This window comes from Humulus lupulus, chromosome 2 (assembly GCF_963169125.1).
Source record: "Humulus lupulus chromosome 2, drHumLupu1.1, whole genome shotgun sequence".
Classification (NCBI taxonomy): Eukaryota; Viridiplantae; Streptophyta; class Magnoliopsida; order Rosales; family Cannabaceae; genus Humulus; species Humulus lupulus.
Window position 1 is genome coordinate 197,061,700 of NC_084794.1, and position 22,613 is coordinate 197,084,312.

Genomic DNA, 22,613 nt, shown 5'->3' on the forward strand with positions numbered 1-22,613 from the left:
TTTCTTCTTGACCTTTGGTCTGAGACTTCTTTGATTAATAAAAGTGCAAGTGGACGTAGGTCATTACCAACTCTTGGGGCTAAACCACTATAAAATTATGTGTGTCATTTGCTTGATTTCAGTTCTTTAAATTAATTCATGTCGTATAAATTGACTCACGGTCATTGACCAAAACGCTGGTCAACAATTTTGTGCTTTCATTGAGAGCTAAAATCCAAGATCCTACATCGTTAGATCCATCTGAAATAATGGTTATCACTACTAAAGCTAGAGTCAAGAACCACAAGGGGAAACCCTAACAGTGGGCATCCTGATCACCCCTCAAGAAGTCAGATCCCTCATTTGTGCCTCGCTCATCAATTTCCTCCTCATAGAAATTTTCCTCGACCAGCTACATTTGGGCATGATGAACCCCAAGTGAACTTAGGGGAAGATCTGCACCCAGACCTTGAATAGCTGAAAGGGTCGTGGGACCGATGCAGGAACAATTCGTTGTCATGCATGAGAGTCAGGCAGCACCTCAAGAGGCTATATTCGAAGCCCTCAATAAATAAAGACAAGATTTCAAAGCTTGGTTAGATCAAAGGCAACGAGTCCTTGAGGCCCAACAAGAGGAAGCTGACTATTGTAATGCTGAGGCGTCAAGGTTGCTAGAGGTCGTCTTGTCATAAAATCAAGCAGCGAGATCCCGACCAGTGAATCCTCATCCTAAAAAAACTAGTCAGGCGAATCCTGAAGACTATTGACTAGCTGGTCAGGCTTCAGGACCTGCTCAACCATCACGGTTTTGGGACCAAGTAGTCCCCCCTGGGAAAGCTCAGACCCATGCTCCAATAGGGGGAGCTCAGCCGAGAGTGTAGCGACCACTTTATCAAGAAGAGCAAGTGTGCGCTAGACAAGTGTATGGAACTAGAAGGCCTGCTAATGAACCACCGAGGCATGCAGCCTCACGAGAAGGCCACCCTCCTAATCATGAAGCTGGTCAGCAATTCTGACAACCAAGGAATGAAAGACCAACTAGCCAGGACCGAGGCTAGCTACCTTGACATGCTGGATACAACTATGGTCATCATCAGAGTGAAATAAAAGGAGAAATAATCAAGAAGCCAGTAGCAGTAATCAAACAACATACAAAGATGATTATGATGATGACGAAGGGGATAATCAATACTACCAACCCCGGGATTATCAATATTATAATGACCATCACAATGATGGGTTCCCAAGTGGACAATTTTTTCTGCCATGGACACCTGGGCCTCAAGATATCCCACCTAGGGAAAATGTGCAGCCTGAAGGACCATTTGTCCCACCAAGGCAGCAAGAGCTAGCGAATTGTCCAGAAAGACCACCTCCTAGCCCTCCTCAAGCAGATAGCCAGAAGCAGGGGTCGACCCAGTGGAGGAACTGTCTTCGATAGACTTGGGAACAGAGGGCTCGACCTGCGAGATGTCCTCAAACAACTCCGGGAAGGCAATGGTGCCAATGTTGCAGGACCTGTTGCACCAATAATCCTACCTCACCACAAGTGCGAGCAGGTGCAATCCCAGTTGATACTCCAACAACTGTGCCACTATTTTCTCCGGCAATCCAAGTGTAACTAGATGCCCTCACTCAGATGGTTCGAGAGCTAACCGCTCAAAAACTCACAAATATTGATATTGAGAGAAGGAAATGATCTCCTTTCTTTGAACAAATCAATGCTCTTACAATCCCTCCCAAGTTCAAGATGCCAACATGGAAAATTTATACTAGATAAGAAGATCCCATTTCACACGTCAATAACTTTGAAATACAAGCAGATCTTCAAGGAGTAAGAGATGATGTCTGTTGCAAGATTTTCCCTACCACCCTAGCTAATTCCACCAAACAGTGGTTCTTTAAGCTAGAACTAAGAACCATTACTGTAATGCCCCAAATTCCCTAATAAGGTTTAGGACCTTGATTAGGAGGCCGGGAGGGCCATAATTGATTTATTATAGTATTTCATGATTATATGCATATTTACGGGAATTATATTATTATATGATGGTGAGTGTATGCATATGGGAGAATTTATTATTGTGAGGGTATTTTGGTAATTTGGCCACTGTGGGCGTAATTGTATGTCTTGGGTGCATGATTGTGATTAATTAATATAGCCACATTATAAGGTGGATTGGTTCGAGCTTTTCGACATGAGACGATCATGAGCTGCTAGTGTTCGGTCTGGTCATAACGGGTTTAAGTCCGGGGCTTGGGGTGAGTCTCGGGGTGAATTTAATGGTTAGAGCATTACCGGGAATTAAAGGGTAATGGGATATGGCTTATTGGTGTTTGAGAATATTGGGAATAGCGGGAATTGGAGGATGTTAACTGTGATTAATGAAATAGGTGCGAAAGGATGGTTTTGCCCTTGGTGGCTGCTAAGGTTTCATTTTAGACCTAAGGGTATTTAGGTCTTTTTACCCTAAGAGATATATATCAGCCATTAAGGCTGTAGAAGAGTAGCAAAAACAGAGTCTCTCCTCCTTCTCTCCCGATAGATTTTCTTCCTCTTTTCTCTTTGGATTTTCAAGCTCAGTTTGAGGAATTAAGCCAAGGAACAAAGCTTAGCCAAGCTAGGGTTATGCTCCACCATTGAAGAGGGTGTGTTGCCAAGATTAAGGTGAGTTTCTAGCCACTAGAACTCTTGGTTTTGCTCTGTTTTCTTAGTTAAGTTTCAGCTGGTTTTTGGGTTGGAAACTTGGGAATTGGTTGGAGTTTTGGGTAGGGTTCTTGGGGTTGTGGTCCCTAGGACATGTGGGGATGGTTTTTGGGTTCATTTGGCACCAAAAATGGGATTTGGAAGCATTAGAATCGAGTTAGAATTGAGGAAGTCGAAGAAGGAAGTTTCAGGGGTGGTGCTGTCTGGGGGTAGCGCTACAGCGCCCATCAGAGGGCGCTATATCGCTACACAGGGCTCAGCTGGGCGGTTTGTGACTCTGTCATGAGCGCTAGGGCGCTAGAAGGGCAGCGCTGTAGCGCTACCCTGTTCCCTCATAACCCTGTTTTGGGTGTTTTTAAGGGCTTTTGGCTTGGGGTTTCAATCCTTAAGGCCCGAGATCGAATCTACTCACTATGTGGGCGTGTTTCGGGGTTCCGAGGGTGGGGTTTAGGTTAAGACCCTATCTTTTGTAATTTTCATTAATTGGAGATTATTTGGTTATGACTAGGTGACCGCTAAAGAACTAAAAGCTGATCATTCTCAAGGGTCGTTCCTCTAATCGTTCTAGCTCGACTTTGAGGTAAGAAAACAGCACCCTGTGTATATGTGACATGCATGGCTATTATGATGCATGTTGGTTGATTATTGAGTATGACACGCGTGGTTATTATTGATGCACGTCGGTTGATTATTATGTGACATGCATGACTATTCTTGACGCATGTTGGTTGATTATTATGCGTAACGTGCATGGCTGTTATTGGTGCATGTTGGATTGCTGGATATATTGCATACGATGCATGAGAAACATGTGATTAGGACATGCTTTATATACTGAGTATGATATTGTTCAGAGCTTGAGCCTCTGTGGTTGCGCATGGTCCTAATTGTACTGGTATCTGCTAGTAAGCATGCTAAATACCTTGTTTATGGATATTGGACATGTGATAGATGGCATGGCTTACTTGTGTATGGCGCTGGCTTATTAGTCAGAATCAACAATAGTGTCAGATCCGTCTGTGAAGCTGTGACTTATTAGTTAAGTTCACCACGGGCTGAGCACTGGTTGTAACTTTGCTGACCTAAGGGTCAGAAGTGGCAGTGCGTTGTGAGCGCCGGGCCAAATAAAGATTAGATCTAATCGAGGTCGGCATTGAATAACTCATATGGGGTATTAATGCTGGACCGACCGGAAGGTCAGTAAGAACTATAAGCGCTTGCCTGGTTCATGACCAGATGTTTATGGCCAAGGTATATGACCCCGGTGACTGTTGTCACACGGCCAAGGGACACTGTCCATGGCACGCCTCTAGAGTCGGGAGGAAGGTTATGTTGGTGACCATTCACCATGCACCTGTCCTAACCAAACTTATGAAAGGATCACTTGTCAGTTAAGCCCTGGTGACCCTATCGTCACATGGCTAGAAGGAGCGATGCTCATCATTGTGACTTTTGGCTATTGTCACATATTTGCTTGGACTGATAGTCCTGAATGGTTTTTATGATCGTTGTTGAGACTATGTCACGCTTTATTGTGTTTTCTTGCTGGGCTTTGGCTCACGGGTGCTACGTGGTGCATGTAAAGGCAAGAGGAAGCAGGACCATCCTTGAGTTGGAGAGCTTAGGTGATGATGTGTACATATGCAGCTGCTCGTCCGCCACGGCCAAGGTTTAAAGTGGAACTAGGGTTGAACCCTGTTTTGCCGCTTAGAACGGCCTGTTGTAAATATTTTATGTAATAAACTCTGAAACTTTATTTTCGGGATCCCAATGTATATATAAAACGTTCTAGTGAAACGTTACATCTTAACCAAAGTGTTTAACCCCTAAGTCGCTAATCATACCTAGATCACGTTTTTGGCCAAATGACTCGATTAGCGAGTTCAGCACTGTTTACAAGGCACACCGTAACGGTCCCTGGAGTTTGGAGCATTACAATTACATCCTAGGATACATTTATGAGGCTCTTCTACTAACAATTCTTTGATGCTCATATCCCTCCAGCCGAGCTCAACAATCCCGTTGAAATCAAGCAAGGGCCTAATGAACCCCTTAAGGGCTATGTACATCAATTCTTGCAGGAAGCTTCTAGGACAAAAATGGTCAATGGTGATGGAAAGTTGATGGCCAGCATGGCTGGGATCCAAGTAAAAGGTCCCCTATAGAATGATCTCAGAAGAAAGACCGTTTACTCAACTAGAGAATTTCTAAATCGAGCAGACGAGTTTGTTAAGCTAGAAGAGGCTATTCGAATAGCAGATCAGACCAACAAAGAAGGCACCAGTATTGCTCCAACCAAAAATAATGGTACATCTAACCCACTCCAGACAACCAATGGTAATGGTAGTAAGAAAAACCAGAATGTTGGCAAACAAAGTAATAATTCTAACGGTGACAACAATAATGATAACAAACAAGAAAAATCCAATGATAAGCCATGAGAGTACAATCCTCGTTTTACCACCTAGTCTACGCTCTTGGGGTCACGAGCAGAAGTCTTTCAAGCTACATAAGCTGAAGTGCCTTATAGGAAGCCAAATCCTTTTAGGAAAGATATAAGTAAGAGAGACACAAACAATTTATGTTGCTTCCATAAGAACAACGAACTTGACACCAATGAGTGTAACTAACTCAAGGATGAAATCGAATCTCTCATCTGCTAAAATCACCTAGCCATGAGAAGGTATGTTCAACGTCCTACAGAACAAAATCAGGTTGTTGCACCCAATATGGATGCACTGGCACAACCACTATAACCAGACCATGTAGCTGGTCATTTAGACACGATTTGCGGAGGACCACACTTGGACGGTGAAAGTAGAAAGGAACTAGAAAGTTATGCTCGGACACTTTTCCATGAACTGGGAGATGAGATGTTTGTTGTCAAGGAGCATACTCCCAAAATACCTCGGTATGAATGTAAGCCCATAACATTCACAGAGGATGACTCCACACATGTCAAATTCCCGCACAACGACCCTTCGGTGATGGAGGCCCAAATTGCTCATATGATTGTTGCTAGAACCATGATAGATCATGGCTCCTCCGTAAACTTCCTTTTCGAAACTATCATTGAAAGGATGAATTTATCTGTATGAGATATGGAGCACTCCACACAGACCCTATATGGCTTTACTAGAGAAGGAATGGCTCCAGCTGGAACAATTAAACTAGCAGTGGTTGTGGGAACTGCGCCAACAAACATTACAGTCATGGCCACGTTTGTAGTAGTCAACACTCCCTCGTATTTCAATGCCTTAGTTTGAAGTCTGATACTGATCTACCTAAGAGCCATTACATCCATATTCCACTTAATGATGAAGTTTCCCATGAACGTTGGAATCGGGTGTGCTAAGGGAAACCAAGGAGAGGCTCGAGAGTGTTATAAATCCTCCATCACAACTGCAGGCTTGGCAATGACCAACGTGGTATTTGCTGGACCAACAGAGAGCAAGCCAACAGAAGTGATGGGAGTGGGCACCATCGAAGAGCAAGCCGCAATGTCCTTGGATAAACTGAACATCTACAAATAGGGAGTTGCCCAAAGTGAAGGAGAAGATGTTGATCCTTGCTTTGGGAACTTTGATACGGGAGTGAAACAAATTGACGAGCTGGAGGAAGTTTCACTTGACCAGAACGAACCGACCAAAACAGTAAAAATTGGAAAAAACTTATTTGGAGAAGTCAAGTCTAAACTTATAATATTTTTAAGAAATCACCAAGACATATTTGACTGGTCGCACAAGGACATTGTGGGCATTAACCCAACTGTTATCATACAAAGACAACTTCAAATCGATGCAATAGAAAAGAAGGTTGCTCGATAAAGAAAGATCTAAGGCCTTAAAAGAAGAAGTTGAAAGACTAAAAGAGAATGGATTCATAAGAGAAGCTTTCTACCCATAATGGGTATCTAATCATGTCCTAGTACCAAAACCCAATGGCAAGTGGAGGACTTGTGTGGACTTCACCGATTTAAACAAGGTACGTCCCAAAGATTATTTTCCTCTACCATGAATTGACCAGCTAGTCGATGCTACTGGAGGACATGAAATCCTTACATTAATGGATGCCTACTCAGGGTACAATCAAATTAACATGCACCCCCCCCCCCCCCCCCCCTCAACGAGGAATATACCAGCTTCAGAATCGACAAAGTCTTATACTTTTACAAAGTAATGGCTTTTGGACTCAAAAATTCTAGCGCAATGTACCCGCGACTAGTAAATGTTTAAGAATCAGATAGGCAGCAACATGGAAGTCTACGTCGATGATATGCTGGTAAAGTAAAAAAAGGCTAGGGAGCACGTAGCGGATCTAGCAGAATGCTTCACCATTCTCAAGCATTATGATATGAGGCTTAACATTTTAAAGTGTTCATTTGGGGTAAGCTCAGGTAAATTCCTTGGCTTTATTGTCAATGCAAGAGGCATAGAAGCTAATCCAGAGAAAATTAAGGCTTTAATATACATGAAATCCTTGACCAAGATAAAAGAAGTACAAAGCCTAATGGGACGAATCACAACACTTAGTAGGTTCGTCTCCAAATCTATTGACAACTGTGTGCCATTTATTTAACTTGATAAAGGGACATAGCAAGTTCGAGTGGACAGAAGAATGTGAAAAGGTTTTCCAAGCACTCAAAAATCATCTGACACAACCACCAGTCTTGTCAAAATCGACTTATTGGGAAACACTTTACCTATATCTAGCACTTACACAACATGTTGTTAGTGCAGCCCTTATAAATGCAGCTCTCCTAGCAAAATTATATCTTGCTAGGGACATAAAAGCACTAACAATAGACATATACAGTGATTCACAACCTGTCATAAATTAGGCATTCGGTGAATACCTGGCGCGAGGCATAAAAATGGCCTCCTAACTTAGTAAAGCTAAAGATTTTCTGGCATAGTTTAAAAAGTTTACCATACAACAGGTGCCCCGTGACCAGAATTCTAATGTGAATGCCTTAGCAAAATTGGCAAGTGCCAAGGATGTCGATACTCTTAACGTAATACATGCTGAGCACCTTGTCCGACCTAGTATAACCAAATAAGAAAAATGTTACTGCTCGACAACACCCCTCCTGGATGACTCATATCGCAACATACTGAGAGCAAGGAATTTCACCTCAAGATAGAAATGAGGCTCAAAATATTTCAAGGCAATCTGCTAGATATGTAATCGTTGATGGAGTAATGTACAGAAAGGATACTTGATGCCTCTACTTTGGTGTGTCACTAGAGTAGAAGCATAACTACTAATGATTGAAGTGCAAGAAGGATTATGTAGCAATCGTGTAGGGGGCAGAATCTAACTAAGAAGATATTGTGACAAGGATATTTTTGGCCAACGATGAATGAAGATTCTATGGAGTATGTATGAAAATGTGACAAGTGCCAAAGATTGTGCAAAATACCTCGAGTAGCTCCCAATGAACCTAAACAAATGCAAAGTTTGTGGCCCTTTGTTGTGTGAGGCATTGAATTAATCGAGAAACTACCAATAAGAAAGGTGGACTCAAATTTGTAATGGTCGCAATGGATTATTTTACTAAGTTGACTAAAGTAGAACCATTGGCAACCATCACATCAATAAAGGTGCCCGATTTTGTAGTGAAAAATATCATCTGCAAGTATGAGCTACCAAAGCAAATAGTTTCAAATAACGGTAGCCAGTTTGACAGTGATATGTCCACAAATTTTTTGTGTTCGGCATGGTATCACTAAAAGCTTTTCAACAGTGGTACATCCTCAGGCAAATGGACTATTATAAGTTGTCAACAAATCTTTAAAGGATACAATGACAAAGCGGCTCGAACAAGCTAAAGGTAATTGGTCAGACATTTTACCGGAAGTGTTGTTGTCATATCGTACTACTGTTTGTACCTAAACTAGCCATACTTCATTCTCCTTAGCTTATGGACATGAAGCTATGATACCCATTGAATTAACCCCCCCCCCCCACCATCACATCGAAGGAGTATGTACAACCAAGAAAAAACCACCAATTGTTAGCTGAAACTCTTGACCTGATAGATGAACAAAGGGAGAAATCACAATTATGAGTGGTTGCTTACCAACAGAAAGTGACCTGGTACTTTAACTATCGTGTCAGTGATAGAAAATTTGTCACAAGATCTAGTATTGCGATAAGTGTTCCAAAATATTATAGACGTTTTACAACCAGGAACGTATAAGCTTTCTCAATTAAATGGTGAAATAGTTGCAAGATACTGGAATGGCGAACACTTACGAAAATATTATCAATAAACACTGGTCAAAAGGCACACTTTGCCCATTTACTCTGACCAACATAGTTCTAGATTTATTTTACTTGTAAGGCGCAATTATCGCCCACTTTTATTCTATGTTTTTTTTTTTTTTTTGTAAGGCACATATTGCCCATTTTTTTTAACACCAATTATAACTTAGACATGTTTTATGTTATTTGGTTATCAGGCATGTTTTGCCCTTAAATATGACCAATAACCTCTAACTAATTCAAGTCTTAATGCTTTTATGCGAAACATTTCATCGCTAGTATAATTTTTTAATTCAATAGACACGTTTTGTCCATGCTATTACAAGATATTTACAAGGGAGTATGCTTGACACACTCAATATTGCCAAATTTTGTCATTATAACAAGTATTTCTTAACCTGTAAAATTCTTTAACAACATACAAGTATACTACTTCATGAAATAAATTCAAGCAGCTATGTTAGCTCGACTAGGACTGGTTATTTGGCAAGTGACCAAGGACTTACCTCCTCGATCACTTGGGGGCATATAGAGTATACATAATTGCATATAAGAAAATGAGGAAAAAAGCACAACTGAGTAGTACTTAGAAATTTTTTAAAAATTTATAAAGTATTGTGGTTTGTTCATAACATATAGCATTTAAATTGTTATATCAAGTCAAAATTGATGAGCAGTATATTGTTTGTAATGCAAGAAAATTATTATAAAAATATCTGAGGTTTAAAGTTGCTCGGTCAAGACCAATTTTTTTCACCACAAACCTGACGATTTTAGTGACTAACAAAAGAATATATATATATATATTACTACCAAGGACACTTCCCTTCAAGTGTTGACCACTTTAGCAACGTCCTGCTCGAGCCTCTGGTCGCCATCCAGATTCAATGAGACTTCCAAGGAAGCAGTAGCTAACTCTTCCTCCTCGCGAGCAAAGCATTTAGCATTCTCTTTATCCCAAAGGTTGGTGTGCAGGTAATAGAAGTTGGATACCTTATTGCTTTTCCAAAACATGATGAAAAAAAATGAAGGTTGCACTCCTGAACCTTGTTAGGTCCAAGGAATGTGAATCCTTCTCCTTAGCTAGCTCCTCCTCGAGTAATTTTTTCTCATTCGCCAGCTTTTGCTACTCCGCCTCCAGCTCCTTCACGCGCTCCTCGAGGTTTGTCATCCTCAGTTTAAGCTCCTTGATCTGGCACTTTTTCTTGGTCCCCTTCTCCTCGAGCGCCTTAATCACCTTGTCCTTGTTTTTTACCTTGGTGATTATGTCTTTTAGATCATCCTGAAGCTCCTTGCAAAGGTTGTAGTAGATAGTGTTTAAATCCTTGAAGCTTTTCACGGCTGCCCGTGATTTCTTCAACGACTCTGCAACCTTGAGTGTTTCAATTCCGGTATAGGTGAGAGTTATCATACCTTGCGAGAATAATAGAAATTAGATTGGAGTAGGAAACTTAACAACAAATTTAAGAATTTAAATGGATACTTACCGAAAAGAGCTCAGTCATGGCATGACCCAGTCCCAAGTTTACAGACAAATGCTCGTAGTTTATGAAGGTTTCAATACTTAGGCAATGTTGGGCAAGCATCTAGGCCCGAGAGGAGATGGCCTCCACAGTGACCTTCAATTTCCCTTTTGCCCGCTCTGCCTTAGCAGCAGTTGGGTCCATGGCTGGTTGGCCAGCAGGAGACTCCCGATCAGCAAAGAGAGTCTGAACAGAATAACGTGGCATTATACATTAATGAACTGCACCATACACTCCACAACAAAATGGAATAGTTGAAAGAAAGAATAGGACTTATCTGGAGATGATTAATTCTATGCTTTTACATGCTAAATTGTGTTATAATTTGTGGGGTGAATCTTTGCTTGCTGTGTGTCATATATTGAATCAAATTCCTATGAAAAAGAACAATGTATATCCATATGAGTTATGGAGAGGAAATAATCCTAATGTAGGCTATCTTAATCCGTGGTGCTGCCTTGTTTATTGCAAGAGCACGAAGCCTAAAACTGTACAAGTTGGGTCTAAGGGCCATAAAGTGGGCATTTTTTGTCTATGCTTTAAATGGCAAGGCCTATAGGCTATTAGACTTGGAGTCTAAAGTGATAATTGAATCAAGAGAAGTGGAGTTCTTTGAGAATATGTTATATTATGATGACAACTCTCAAGAACCCACAGGTATTGGAGAATATCTTAAAGAGAAAGATCCAAAGGTTGATGAGCAACCTATACTGCCTCGGAGAAGCCAAAGGCTTAAAGAATTGGGATTGATTGAGAAATGTTCTCAAGTAGAGATACTCTATGGTATACTTGAAGAAGTCACATGGCAATTTCCTATGAATCTTCAAGTTGAGGATGATCTCAAAACCTACCAAAAAGTGATGTCTTTAAGAGACTATGTTTTTGGAAGGAGGCAAAAAATGATGAGATGGATTCAATTATGTCAAACCACACATGGGAATTGGTAGACCTTCCACAAGGTTCAAAACAAATTGGGCCGAAGTGGGTATTTTGGAGGAAATATCACACTGATGGCACATACAAATCCTTCAAAGCTAGATGAGTAGCTAAAGGATAAAGGAATCAATTATTTTGACACGTATGCACCAGTTGCAAGGACAACCACAAAAGTAGTTTTATTTTCCTTATCATCAATATATAACCTTTATGTTAATCAAATGGATGTCAAAATGTCATTCCTAAATGGAGATCTCATTGAGAAGATTTTTATGGAACAACCGGAGGGTTTTGTTCAAAGGAGAAATGAACATAAAGTGTGTAGGCTTGTTAAATCATTATATGGTTTAAAACAAGCATTGAAAAATTCCATGAGAAGTTTGATAAAGCTATTGTTTCGGATGTGTGTAGACATAATAATGGACAAGTGCTCATACTCTAAGACTTGTGATGGCTATGTCATTTTGGTATGTGTATGTATTGATGATTGTTGATTTTGAGTAATGAGATGATAGGCATAATGATAACGAAGAGTTTTCTATCTTCCACTTTCTAAATGAAGGACCTTTGAGAGGTCGATACCTTCTTTGGTATAAAAGTGAGAAGAAATAGTGGGGGCTATGCCTTAAGTCAAGCTCACTTTGTTGAGAAATTGCTTGACAAGTTTGATTTTCTCAAAATCAAAGAGGTGAATACACCATTCGATTCAAGCATAAAGCTTGAGAATAACAACGGTAGAGTAGTTAGTAAACTAAGTAGATTTACTAGCAATCCAAGTCTGGAACATTGGAAAGTGATTGAGAGAGTTCTAGGGTACCTTAAAAGGACCAAGTAGCTAGACCTCTAATATTCAAAGTTCCTGAAGATACTTGAAGGATATTATGATGAGAGTTGGATATCAAGGGTAGGAGATAATCTCTCCACAAGTTGTAAGTTGTTTATGCTCAAAAGAGGAGCGATTTATTAGAGCCCAAAGAAACAAGCATATATTTCACTCAACCATAGAGAATGAGTTTATAGCTCTAGCGGCAAATGGCAAAGAGGCCAAGTGGCTTAGGGATTCATGAGGATTATCCCAATGGAGATAAAGAAGCCACATTAGTTAGAGCCTATAATGGGATTATAAGTCTAGACATCTAAGTATAAGACATGAGTATGTGAGACAATTGATTCGAGGAGGAATCATATCGATCTCATATAGAGAGACAAGTGAGAAATTATCAATTCCATTTACAAAACCTCTTGCAAAGAGGTTAGTAAGTTCCACTTCAAAAGGGCTGGGACTAAAACTCCTAGAAGAATATATTCACCAATGATGGCACCCAATTCCAAACTTGTGAACAAACAGGGCAAGAGTCCAATGGGTTAGAACAAGTTATTGGGTGAATAGTTTCAACACTAACAAAGTCAAGAGCTTCATCCAAGTATGGTTAGTGTTGTTGCTATAGAGTGAGGGTTAACCCTACGGCTTTGATTGAAGTTCAGTTGTGTGCAACAAGCATCTTTTAAGGTAGTAAAGATGATATAAGAACTTCATCTATGTGAACTTAGAGGTGGTGCCACTTCTCATGAGAATTGGAGTTTCTCCCCGGAAATTTGATGAAATGGATAAGCACATGGCCATATGAGTGCTAAGCAAAAAAATATATAAAATGAATGGTCAAGTGGAGGAGTATGAGGTGTTACCAATCCTATCATTAATGAGTACTCGGTTCATTCTTTTAGACATCAATGACTTTGGTAAGACTTTGTAATACTTTCACTAAGATAAAGTTTAAATGGAAAGATACTTTATTTTATGCACCAATGTTGTATGAGCTAAGAAGAGATGATTATATTTAACCAAGTGGGGGAATGTTGAGATTGGTTAAATATAATGGTTAAGATGTTTACAGGTTGAGGTGCAAAATACTTAACAATTTTCACTTAAGGAGAAGTGAAACATGAGAATGTGTAGAAGGCATCTAAAAGTGTTTTTATGGATCTAAAGTGATACAATGATGTATTCAAACATTCCCAAAAAATTTGGGAGCATTTGGAGTAGTTTCAGGATAATTCTTGGAGTGCCAAATCAGAGGCATCAGCGATGTATCGCCTCCTAGGAGGCGTTGTTGGGAAAACTTATACAGGAACTTGTTTATTTTCATGTAAACCTTAGATTAAACATATAAATATAAGAAAACCTAGAACATGTTTCTAAAATTGAATTCATACAAAGATAATGATAAGAATACTTACATTATTGTGTGGCGAAATGATTGAGACATTCCTTTAGTTTATCTAACCCTTGTATCCTTTCTGTCGTAGGGTAGTACCAAGAAACTGAATTGTTCTTCAATTTTCTTCACAGCCTTCCAAAGTATCCTTGGAATCACCTAGACTAGAGTGATAGATACAAAGAGAGGAAGAGAAAATAATATTGAGACTTAGAAAAGAACTTATGCTGTAGAGAGAATCTAAAACCTAGAACATCAATACTAGATCTTATGATCTTCTAAAAACTTGTATTTTCATCTCGCACTTAGCATTCCTTATAGGCTCAATTAGGTCACTAATTTAATTAAAAAATCAATAAAATAATATCCAATAATCAGCCCTAGATCGAAATTATCATGGGCTTTAGGCCCGTGAAATTTTCCATTTAATTATAAGTCCATTGGAATTAAAATAAGGCTTGTAGTATTTTCTATTGATTAATTAATTAAATAATTATTTAAATCTTTTATCAAATTAATTATTTATAATTTAAACCTTGATTTAAACTTATTTTTTAATTTGGACACCAATTTATCTTAATTAATAAATGTAATGCCCTAAACTTTAGGGACCGTTATGGTGTGCCTTTTAAACAGTGCTAAACTCGCAAATCGAGTCATTTTTCCATAGTCATGTAACTAAGTATGATTAGCGGTTTAGGGTTAAAATTTTTGGTTAAGATATAAAGTTTCACTAGAATGTTTACTATATACATTGGGATTCCAAAATATAATTTAAAGGTTAATTACAGCAAAACATTTACAACTAGCCGACCTAAGCGGAAAAATAGGGTTTAACCCTAGTTCCTCTTTAAACCCTTGGCCGTGGTGGTTGAGCAGTCGCATATGTACACATTGCCACCTAAGCTCTCCAATTGAAGGATGGTCCAGCTTTCTTTTTCCTTTACCTGCACCACATAGAACCCGTGATCCGAAGCCCAGCAAGAAAACTTGACATGCTCATGAACAAGTAATAACATGTTACTAAGTCATAATAGGCATGCATAGCAGTAATAACCCTACTCATGCATGCAAACAGGTACAAATACATGTTTGTCAAGTCCTGCGCTCTGAGTAGATGACTAATAAGACTCTCGCTCTGAGGTAGATGACTAATAAGTCTCTCGCTCTGAGGTAGATGACTAATAAGCCATTCTTTGAACAGTTCACTAATAAGTCACTCTCTAAATAGATGACTGATAAGTCCATCTCGGTCAGATGACTGATAAGTCTATCTCAGTCAGATGAATGATAAGTCTATCTCGATCAGATGATTGATAAGTCTATCCCAGTCAGATGAATGATAAGTCCATCTCGGTCAGATGACTGATAAGTCCATCTCGGTCAGATGACTGATAAGTCCATCTCGGTCAGATGACTGATAAGTCCATCTCGATCAGATGACTGATGAGTCTATCCTAGTTAGATGACTAATAAGTCTATCTCAATTAGATTACTAATAAGTCTATCTCAATTAGATGACTAATAAGTCTATCCCGGTCAGATGACTAATAAGTCTATCCCAGGCAGATGACTAATAAGTCTATCTCGATTAGATGACTAATAAGTCTATCTCGATTAGATGACTAATAAGTCTATCCCGGTCAGATGACTAATAAGTCTTTCTCGGAGGTCCCATACCCTCCTATCCATGTGACATGTAGGTCACCTTAGCCTTTCCGGCTCTGGCTCTAAGTAACTAGCCTTTAGACTAGACAAGCGCTTTTATTTTTCATTGAACTGTAGGTCGGCCCGATATTAATGCTCATGATAAGTCATTCAATGCAGATGTTGATTATATCTAATATTTTTCGGCTTGCGTTAAACACGCTAAAACCGTCCTTGACTCATAAGTCAATGCCATACGACCAGTGCTCGGTACTACTGTCTAACATGACTAGTAAGTCACAGCTTCACAGTTAATACCGACACCATTGTCGATTCGGACTAATAAGTCAGTGCCATTCACAAGTGAGCAAGATTTGCTAAGCATTTGATATGCAATCAATGTCCACATTTAAACAATCAACATGCCTCAATAATAACCATGCATGTCACATATGGGGTGCAGTTTTCTTACATCTGGTTCGAGCGAGAAATAACAATTGAACGACCCTTGAGAACAATCGATCCTTTAATCCCTTAGCAGTCACCTAGTCATAACCAAATATAACTTCCAATTAATGAAATCAACAATGAAAGGGTCTTGACCTAAACCTCACTCCCGAGACCCCGAATTGTACTCAAACAGTAGATTCGATCTCGAGCCTTAGGAATTGAAACCCTGAGCAAAAAACCCTCAAAAGTGCCCAAAATATGCATTAGAGAAAACAGGGTAGCGCTACACCACTGCCCCCCTAGCGCCTCAGCGCTACAACCAGGGTTGATTTGCCCTGGCTAGCGCTGTAGCACTACCCTTTGGGCGCTATAGCGCTAGGACCAGGCTGATTAGCCCTGGCTTTAGCCTCCTTCGAATCCTCCATCTCCAACCTAAAAATCAAGCTTCCAAACTTCTTTCAAACCCCCAAATGAACCCAAATACCATATACACAAATCTTGGGCATCATAACCCAAGTAACCCTAGCCAAAACTTCCATCAAATTCTCAACTTTCCAACTCAAAAACAAAACTGAAAACTAAATAAAAACAGAGCAAGAACTAAGATTTTAATGGCCAGAAACTCACCTCAATCTCAGCTTAGCACCCTCTTCAATGGTGGAACACAACCCAAAACCCTCAAGGCTTGGCTCCCTAGCTTGGTTCCTCAAAAAGAGCTTCAAAAATCAAGAAGAAAAGAGGAAGAAAAGATGAACGGTTGAAGGAGGAGATGATGCTCTTTTTTGGTTCAGCCTTCCATGGCCTTATAATGGCTAAATAAAACCTTAGGGTGAAAAGACCATATTGCCCCTAAGTCTAATTAAAACCCTTAAGAGCCACCAAGGGCAAAACCGTCCTTTCGCACCTTTCTCGTTAATCATAATTAACGCCCTCCAACTCCCGTTATTCTCAATATTCTCAAATGTTAATAAATCATATCCCATTACCCTTTAATTCTCGGTAATGTTCTAATCACCAAATCACCCCGAGACTCACCCCGAGCCCCGACATTAATCCTGTTATGACCAAACAGATAACTTGCATTCACAGATCATCTCATGTCGAATGGCTCGAGCAAATCCACATTATAATATGGTCTTATTCAAAATTCACCAACATGCATGAAAATACACAATTACGCCCTCAACGGGCCAAATTACCAAAATGCCCTTATAATGAAATGTGGACCCATATGCATGCATTTATCATCATATAATAATATAATTTACATAAACATGCATATAATCATTTAATGGCATAATAAATCAATTATGGCCCTCCTGGCCTCCTAATCAAGGTCCTAAACCTTATTAGGGATTTTGAGGCATTACAATAAATCTGTCCTGATTTTCTTTTCTTCTCTAAATTACATAACTCTGTGAAACTATCAAAAATTGACCTGGTCAACTTTGATAATTAAATCAATTAACTAAGACTATCAAGATGATTTTATCCAAGGTACAGTGGGGACCATGGGTGTAACACCCTGGTTAACCAAGACTGTCACACTGTGTACTTTAAGTAGTGCTTAACTTGTTAAACGAGTCATTAGGTCATAAACATGCATCTAAGTGTTATTAATGGGCCATGGTGAAAATCTCAGTCAAAAGTAATGGATATATTTTACTAAAAACATTAAACTTTATATGGGATCACATAAAAGTGTTTACAAAATTGTTTACAATCCAAAATGGTCATTACAGTTCAAAAGTTACAATCCGCCGACTTAAGCAGCAAAAATATGGTTAAACCCTAGTTTCCCTGAGAAACACCTTGGCCGTGGTGGTCAAGCGGTCGCATATGTACACCTCGCCAACTAAGCTCTCCACTTAAGGCTGGGTAAGCTTTTCTTTCCCTTTACCTGTACCACATAGCACCCGTGTGTCAAGGCTCAGCAAGAAAACTTATTACTGCATGTAGACAATATAAATAAATGATTATGAAATCATTTTGGGGCTCGTAGCCCTAATCATATGATGACTAGTAAGTCAATATGGGCTCTTGCACCCTGGATAAATGACTGTTAAGCCTTTCTGGGGTCCTATGCCCTAAAATATGACAAATGAGACATTCTGGGGTCCTACACCCTAAATAAATGACTAATAAGTCTTTCTGGGGTCCTGCACCCTAAGCCATGTGACTGTCAAGTCACCTGAGCCTTTTAGCCCTAGCTCTGAGTAACTAGTCTTAGACTAGCCAAGCGCTTTAGTTTTCTTCGACCAATAGGTCGGTCAAGCATTTAATGCTCATATTGATTAGATCTAATCATTTCGAATGCCAATGTCACTCTTGACTCATAAGTCAATTTCATACGACCAACGCTCAGTACCATTGTCGACCATGACTAATAAGTTAGAGCTTCATTACCAGTACTAAACACCATTGCTGTTTCTGACTAATAAGTCAGTGCCATTCACAAGTAAGCAATGTTACTAGGAATTTACAATGCAACCAATTTCCATATATAGAGCACTCAAAATGCCTCATCAATAATAATGTATGTCACATACTAGGTGTAATTTTCTTACCTCAGGTTCGAGGATAAAATAAATAAAGAATGACCCCTGAGAACGATCATGTCCTTACGCCCTTAGCGATCACCTAATCATAACCAAATATGAAATACCATTAATAAAATGAGTAATAAAAGTCTCATGGACTAAAACCTAGGTCCCGTAACCTCGAATACTACTAAAACGATTAGTAAATTTGATCCTGAGCCTTGAGATTCGAATTCCCACCCCTAAAACTAAACAAAACTCCAGCCTGGCTCAAAGAAGACAGGCGGACCGCGACCTGCCCCCAAGGGCTGCGGCGCGCCCCCAAGACAAAGAGTCCCTTGTCTAAGTGCCAGGGGCTGGCCGCGACTTGCCCTTGAGGGTCGCGGCGTGCGTACCAGAAAGTGCCCAGTGAAGGCTCTGGGGTTCATCCAAGTCACGACTTGCATGAACTCGGTCGCAACTTGACCCCGCGAACCCAACTCCCCTGCATATTCCTCAAATTTAACTCAGCCAAAACTTCAACCAAACAATCACAATCTCACAACCAATCATTAATACAACATAACCACCAATCTAACAACAAAACCCAAGATTTATAACACTTAAAACATCACCAAATATCCAATTACACAATCAAACTCTCAAGCCTTCAAACAACATAAAAATAGAGCAAAACCTTAAAGTTTAAGCTGGAAACCTTACCTCAAACACAGAATTACCACCTCCAATTGTTGCACTAAAATCCTAAGTCCCAAGCCTCAAGAACCTCTAGCTTCAATTCTCCTAATTTGCCTCAAATGCTAACTGAGAGAGAGAGAGAGATGATCGAGAGTGAGAGAGAAAGAAACCTCTGTTTTCAGCCTTAGTTCCTTCTACAACCATCTAAGCTTAAGTATATCTAATAGCCTAAATGACCAAAATGCCCCTAGGGGCATTCTAATCTTTCAAAGCCACCCAAGGCCACCTACCCCCTTAATCATAATTAACGTCCTCCAATTCCCTCCATTCCCAATATACTCAAATAATTATAAAATCATATCCCATTACCCGCTCACAACCGATAATGTACTAAACACCAATTTACCCCTAGGCTCACCTCAAGTCCGGTAATTAACCCCGTTATGACCAAACCGCTAACTTAGATCCTAGGATCATCTCATGCCGAATAGCTCAAACATATCCACATAACAATGTGGTCTCACCCATATATCACATACATGCACATAAATATACAAATATGCCCTCACCAAGCCAAAATTATGAAAATGTCCTTCTTATAAGAAATGGCCCACATGCATGTAGATATCATCATATAATACTATAATTGACATAATCATGCATATAATCACATATTAAAAAAATTATGGCCCTCCTTGCCCCCTAATCTAGGCACAAAGCTACATTAGGGAATTTGGGACATTACAATGGGCCTATGAAATCAAGCTCCAATAATTTATCATAAATATAAAAAATAAATTTACTCACTTATTAATTTCTCACGACTCCACTAAAAACTCAAAATTGCACTCTTAAATTCATAGAACACTCTATAGGCAATATAAATACGTTAATAATTATCCATTGTTACAACCATAATTGTCACCCAATCCTCTATAGACGGTCTACAATGAGATGGGACTAAAATACTGTAACGACCCAAATTTCCTAATAAGGCTTATGGCCTTGATTAGGGGGTAAGGATGGCAAATTTTGGAATTATATGATTATGTGATATTTATGTGTATCATTATGAGATTATGTGAATAACATTATAATATGACTTAATATGCATGTTTAGGTGTATTAAATATGCATGTGAACCCATTTCTGTTTAATTGGGTAATTTCCATAATTTGGCCCATTATGGGTATATTTGGCATTTACGTGGTATGTGTGTGGTGCTTCATTATTATTTGGTTATGCTAAGGTTACTCAGCACGAGATGATCTTAGGAGGCAAGCTAGTGGGAAAGTCACAACGGGATCAATACTTGACTCAGAGTGAGTCAAGGGGCATTTAGCACGTTATCGGGATATTGGGTAATGGGAATAAATATTTGATGATAAACTGGGAGTTAGTGATATCAGGGGAAATTAGGGGAATTTTGACTATTTTACACCGGGGGGCGTTTTCGGGACCCCGAGCATTAGGATTTGCTTGAGGTTACTTAAGCATGAAGTAACCTGTCAGAGTTATAAAAAGAACGTTCTTTCTCCCTCCCATTCCATTTTCGACACCCGATCATATTTTTGAAATAAACTTGAATTTTAGGACTCGGATTCAAGCAAAGATCGAGGCATAGAAATTCTAGGGAAGATTAGAAGCTTATTAGTTGGAGGATTTAGTTGGGAAACAACTCAATCAGAGGTAATCTAAGTTTTAAGTTCTAAGTTTTTAAGCTTTGATTCGATTTTATGTTTTGATGAGTTTTTGAATGAATTGAAGCTTGGGTTTTATTGGTTTTGGGAAATTAGGATGTTTGGGAACTCTGATTTTGGGATTTCGATATGTTTGGATAGGTTTTTGGAGGATTTTAAGTGGGAAAAGTCGAAGGATACGGCTGGTTTTGTGGTCAAGTCGAGACTGTGTTCTAGCAAGTCGCGACTTGGATGAAGTCAGAAGCTAGGAGGAGGAAGCCTAGGGGGTGCGCCGCGACCCAAGAAGGGTCAAGTTACGGCCAGCCCTAGAGCCCAGGCAAGGTGGCTCTATCACTTGGGGCAAGTCGCAACTCACTAGGCCAAGTCGCGACCGGCTTGGGAATTTTTGCCTAGCTTTGGTTTTTAACCATGGGAAATTAACTCTAAGTGCCTGGGATCGATTCTACTACCTAGTTCAATAGGATTCAATGTCTCGGAGGCTTGGGTTGGGTTCAAAAGTATTTATTTACACTTTTTGATGAGGTTTTATATTATGGTTGTGACTAGGTTATCACTAGGGGCTTGGAAACAGGATTGTGCTTGTGGCTCATTTATTGGTAACCTGTGCTTGGACCAACGGTAAGAAAATTACACCCAGTATGTGACATGCATGGTTATTGATGAGGCATGTTGAGTGCTTTACATGTGGACATTGATTGCATATTAAATGCTTAGCAGTCTTGCTTACTTGTGAGTGGTACTGACTTATTAGTCAGAATCAGCAACAGTGTCAATATTGACTATGAAGCTCTAGTCAAGTTCAGCAGTAGTACTGAGCACTGGTCGTATGGATTTGACTTATTAGTCAAGAACGGTATTATCGTGTTTAACGCAAGCATAAAAGATTATAATAAATCAACATAAGCATTATCAACATAAATATGAAATGCTTGACCGACCTTAAGTTCAATGAAAACAAAAGCGCTTGTCTAGTCCATAGGCTAGTTACTAAGAGCCAGAGCCAGAGCCAGAGCCAGAGCCAAAAGGCTCAAGTTACCGTAATGTCACATGGCTTAGGGTGCGGAGCCCAAGTTCATGACCTATTATTTACGTATCTGGTTCAAGTTCGTGACTTATTAGTTACTTATCTGGTTCAAGTTCATGACTTATTAGTCACTTATCTGAATGGGCTGCAAGCTCCAGTATGATTACCTGAATCATTCGTGATATTCACTTAGGATTGACTTGATATTCATCCATACAGGAGGGCAGGGCCCACAATCATTTACTTGAACTTACTAGGGCTATTATTGCTAGGCATGTTTATTATGAGTCAGTGACATGTTAATACATGTTCATGAGCATATTGAGTTTTCTTTCTGAGCCTCAGCTCACGGGTGCTATGTGGTGCAGGTAAAGGCAAAAGAAAGTTGGACCATCCTTGAGTTGAAAAGCTTAGGTGACGATGTGTACATATGCAGCTGCTCGACCACCAGAGTCGAGGGTTTAAAGAAGAACTAGGGTTAAACCCTATTTTTCTGCTTAGGTCGGCTGCTTGTAAATCTTTTATTGTAATTGACCTTTAAAATATATTTTGGGATCCCGATGAATACAGTAAACATTTTAGTGAAACGTTGTATCTTTGACCAAAAAGTTTAACCCTAATCGGTTAAACACATTTAGTTACACGATTATGGCCAAATGACTCGGTTAGCGAGTTTAGCACTGTTTAAAATGCTCAATGTTACGGTCCCTGGGTAGCAGGGTGTTACAACTTGGTATCAGAGTGAGCCAAGATTAAGGGTTCCTGTAGACAAGCTGGGCATGTACACTTGTCACTAAAGACAATCTTCACTCAGGGTATGGTAACTATTTATGTAGTTATGTGCTTAACTGCTTAAATAGAATGTAAATGCTTTACCTGCATATTGTATTAGGGAGCATGAGATTCTGATAGAGCCTGGCTCTTGATTATTGATAAGATTACATGA